Here is a 5000-nt window from a genome sequence, read left to right on the forward strand (position 1 = left end):
CCACCGTCTGGCTTAGACCTGCCTCAATCGCGGGGGGTCCTCGACCGACCAGCGGACAGGCGCGAGGATTGGGAGAGGGGGTTTGGCCGTCGGGGTCCGCCGCGGCTCCGGCACAAGCCCCAGCGACGCAGAGGTCGCGCGGGGCGTAGTCGGCCTGGCCGTATCGGCGTCGCCCTCCAGCGTAGTCCCTACACCCGGCTCTTGCCCGTCCTCAAAGGGATGCCCGAGCGGCTTTTCCTCCCAGGGCTGTTCCCCCGCCTGGCGGGAACACGGGGGGGTGCGCAGGGCAGCGTTCTGCCGTACTCCCTTCACCTCTCGCCCCATTCAAATCGCTCCCTTCTCCATCTTCCCCTCGCTCGGGGGGCGTTCGCTCTCTCGCTCTCCCTCTCCCTTCCGAGCCGCCTCGGAGGACGACGTACGAGGAGCGGAAGGCGATGGCGAGTCGGGTGGGGGCACACCGCGCAGTGAGAACCCCCCCTCGCCTGCCTCCACAGCTCTGTCATCCCCCCCACTAACGTAGGGGCTCGGGAAAGACTAGTGGCGCGGAGCTCGGCAGCGGCGTGGAAACGCCACCCACCGCCGCCGCTCTCGCTGGTGCCCGCCGCGGAGGCCGCCCTTCGGGCGATGCGTGGCACGGACCTCCGCGGGCAGGGCTGCGCATCTGGAACTTCGAAAAGGGCCGCCCTTGCTAACACTGTGCTTCCCCACGCGGGGAGCGATTCGGACGGCTGGCCCCCACGCCGGGGTGGGTGGGCGCCCCGCCGTTCGCCCGCGTGGGTCGTCAGACCACTGTTCATCGTTCGGTGCGATTCAAACTTCCCACAGCTCGGCCGCCTCCGTCCTCGAACGGGAGGTGACGGCCGGCGTGCGCGCCCAAAGATAGGTGGTGGAAGCCCGGGGGTACAGGAGGAAGGACACCGCTCACCGTAAACCGACGCGAGCTCCAAAGCCCGGGTCGAGCGAGCAGCACCACCTCCCCACCCGGGAGCGCCGTGCCAGATCGATCGGAGGATAAGACCGCTCTGAGAGGACATGGACGAGAGGGGCGTCCGCCTTCCGGAGCCCCCCCTTTCGGACGAGGACTCCGGATTTGCCCCCCGAAAGCCATCACCTCCAGAGAACCAGGGACCGCCGAGGGAGGGTCTGGTCAGGCTTGGGTACCCCAGCATTGCCTCTCTCGCTTGGGATGCACGATCGGCAAAAGTCCCTCTCGGAGCTGTGGAAGTTCGGTCTCAGCCGGAGTGCGCAACTTCCAGACGAGAGGGACCACATGCCAAGTCGCCTACCCAAGTCGGGGAACCAGAGAAACAACTGCTTTCTATCGGGGTAGAGAGACGACACTCTCTCAAGTACATTCTGCCAGAGGTGCGCATTCCTATGTATTTGCATTGCGGGACAACGTCCCCACTTTAAGGGGACGAAGTCGGAACTGTACCCGGCCTCAAGTCACTGTAGGGCGGATGCGGCACCTAGAAAATTCCTCATTCCGGTTCTTTTTCACTTAGTCGTTTTTTTTTTTGGCAAGAATGTACCCCAGGATGGCCAAAAAGCCAAAGCCAGGGACTGAGAACCATCGAGCATGCTCTGAGGGGACATAGTCAGAGGGGGCGTCCGCCTTCCAGAGCCCTCCTTCCCACGAGGACTCCAGATTTGCCCCCCCCCCCCTGACAACAGCCATCGCCTCCAGAGAACCAGGGACCACCGAGGGAGGGTCTGGTCGAAGCTCAGGTACCCAGGATAGCTTCTCCGGCTTGGGCATGGACCGCCAGACAAAGCCGCGGACCATGAACCATCCAGCCTGCTCTGAGGGGACATAGTCAGAGGGGGCGTCCGCCTTCAAGAGCCCTCCTTCCCACGAGGACTCCAGATTTGCCCCCCTGACAGCCATCACCTCCAGAGAACCAGGGACCGCCGAGGGAGGGTCTGGTCAAAGCTCACGTACCCCAGGACAGCTTCTCCGGCTTGGGCACAGACCGCCAGACAAAGCCGCGGACCATGAACCATCCAGCCGGCTCTGAGGGGACATGGTCAGAAGGGGCGTCCGCCTTCTAGAGCCCAAACTCGGCCACGGACTCCAGATTTGCCCCCCTGAATGCCATCACCCTTCAGAAGACCAGGGACCACCGAGGGAGGGTCTGGTCAGGCTCAGGTACCCCAGGATCGCCTCTCTCACTTGGGACGCACGACCAGCAAAAGTCCCTCCTGGAGCCGTGGAAGTTCAGTCTCGGCCGTATTTTGCAACTTCCACGACAAGAGGGACCACCTTCTAAGTCGCCTACCCGAGCCAGAGAACCATAGGAACAACCGCCATACATCGGGGTAGAGAGAGCCCACTCTCTCCTATATTCTCCCGCAGGTGCGCATTACTATGTATTTGCATTGCGGGACAATGTACTTCAATGAGCGGGACAAAGTCGGAAATGTATCCGACCTCCTGGAACTGTGCGGCTGCTACAGCAGTCAGAAATTCCCCATTCCGGTTCTTTTTCACTTGGATTTTTTTTTTTGCAATTTTTTGCCTAAAACGTATTCCTCCAACATGTACTAGCTCATGACACTTGAAATTTTTGAGCCAATTGATAATAACAGCTTTTTAGAGCTCAAAAACAAAAAAAATTTGAGCGAACAAAAAATGTTCGAAAATGACCTCAGCTCCTGGAACTGTTTTCGGTACACCTCCAGAGAGGCTCCCCTGCCTGGAAGTCTGTCACTGCTCAGCTCGAAATTTTTCTAAGTCCCAAAATTCGGTTTTTCATCCAAAATTCAACTTTCTGCCCAGGATCCACAAACTTTAAACCCAGTTGGGGGACCCTCCCTGGGGGCCCTACAACATACTGAAGCCCCCCTGTGGTGGAAGTAGGGGAATTTACTTATTTTTACACAAAATCACAAAATTCCATTTTTTGTTCGCAAAACACTTTTTTGTCCTCAAGAAACTTTTTTGTCCTCAAAACACTTTTTTGTCCTCGAGAAACTTTTTTGTCCTCAAGAAACTTTTTTGTCCTCAAAACACTTTTTTGTCCTCAAAACTCAATTTCTTCCATAATTCGACTTTCCCCCAAAAAACCACACATTCTACCCTCATGGGAGGCACTCTCCCTCGGGTCCCCACATCATATTGACGCCCCAGAGCGGTGGGAGAAGGGGAAATCTGATTTTTGCACAAAAATCCAAAAATCGCTCTAAGTCCAAAAATCCTGAAAATTTTTCTAAGTCCCAACGGTACTTTCTGAAAAGTGTACCCAGGCCCCTGGAAGCCTCCTAGGTACACCTCCTGAGACTCCCCCCTTCCTGGAAGTCTGACACATCTCGAAATTTTTCTAAGTCCCAAAAACTGGTTTTTGCTCCATAATTCGACTTTCCCCCCAAAAGCCACACATTCTACCCTCATGGGAGGCACTCTCCCTCGGGTCCCCACATCATATTGACGCCCCAGAGCGGTGGGAGAAGGGGAAATTCGATTTTTGATCAAAAATCCAAAAATCGCTCTAAGTCCAAAAATCCTGAAAATTTTTCTAAGTCCCAACGGTACTTTCTGAAAAGTGTACCCAGGCCCCTGGAAGCCTCCTAGGTACACCTCCCGAGGCGCCCCCTTCCTGGAAGTCTGTCACATCTCGAAATTTTTCTAAGTCCCAAAAAATGGTTTTTGCTCCATAATTCGACTTTCCCCCCAAAAGTCACACATTCTACCCTCATGGGAGGCACTCTCCCTCGGGTCCCCACTTCATATTGACGCCCCAGAGCGGTGGGAGAAGGGAAAATTCGATTTTTGCACAAAAATCCAAAAATCGCTCTAAGTCCAAAAATCTTGAAAATTTTTCTAAGTCCCAACGGTACTTTCTGAAAAGTGTACCCAGGCCCCTGGAAGCCTCCTAGGTACACCTCCCGAGGCGCCCCCTTCCTGGAAGTCTGACACATCTCGGAATTTTTTCTAAGTCCCCAAAAATGGTTTTTGCTCCATAATTCGACTTTCCCCCCAAAAGTCACACATTCTACCCTCATGGGAGGCACTCTCCCTCGGGTCCCCACTTCATATTGACGCCCCAGAGCGGTGGGAGAAGGGAAAATTCGATTTTTGCACAAAAATCCAAAAATCGCTCTAAGTCCAAAAATCTTGAAAATTTTTCTAAGTCCCAACGGTACTTTCTGAAAAGTGTACCCAGGCCCCTGGAAGCCTCCTAGGTACACCTCCCGAGGCGCCCCCTTCCTGGAAGTCTGACACATCTCGGAATTTTTTCTAAGTCCCCAAAAATGGTTTTTGCTCCATAATTCGACTTTCCCCCCAAAAGTCACACATTCTACCCTCATGGGAGGCACTCTCCCTCGGGTCCCCACTTCATATTGACGCCCCAGAGCGGTGGGAGAAGGGAAAATTCGATATTTGCACAAAAATCCAAAAATCGCTCTAAGTCCAAAAATCTTGAAAATTTTTCTAAGTCCCAACGGTACTTTCTGAAAAGTGTACCCAGGCCCCTGGAAGCCTCCTAGGTACACCTCCCGAGGCGCCCCCTTCCTGGAAGTCTGACACATCTCGGAATTTTTTCTAAGTCCCCAAAAATGGTTTTTGCTCCATAATTCGACTTTCCCCCCAAAAGTCACACATTCTACCCTCATGGGAGGCACTCTCCCTCGGGTCCCCACTTCATATTGACGCCCCAGAGCGGTGGGAGAAGGGAAAATTCGATTTTTGCACAAAAATCCAAAAATCGCTCTAAGTCCAAAAATCTTGAAAATTTTTCTAAGTCCCAACGGTACTTTCTGAAAAGTGTACCCAGGCCCCTGGAAGCCTCCTAGGTACACCTCCCGAGGCGCCCCCTTCCTGGAAGTCTGACACATCTCGGAATTTTTTCTAAGTCCCCAAAAATGGTTTTTGCTCCATAATTCGACTTTCCCCCCAAAAGTCACACATTCTACCCTCATGGGAGGCACTCTCCCTCGGGTCCCCACTTCATATTGACGCCCCAGAGCGGTGGGAGAAGGGAAAATTCGATTTTTGCACA

The sequence above is a fragment of the Dendrobates tinctorius genome, unplaced genomic scaffold (genome assembly GCF_039654945.1).
Source record: "Dendrobates tinctorius isolate UK_male_01 unplaced genomic scaffold, ASM3965494v1 ptg000564l, whole genome shotgun sequence".
Classification (NCBI taxonomy): domain Eukaryota; kingdom Metazoa; phylum Chordata; class Amphibia; order Anura; family Dendrobatidae; genus Dendrobates; species Dendrobates tinctorius.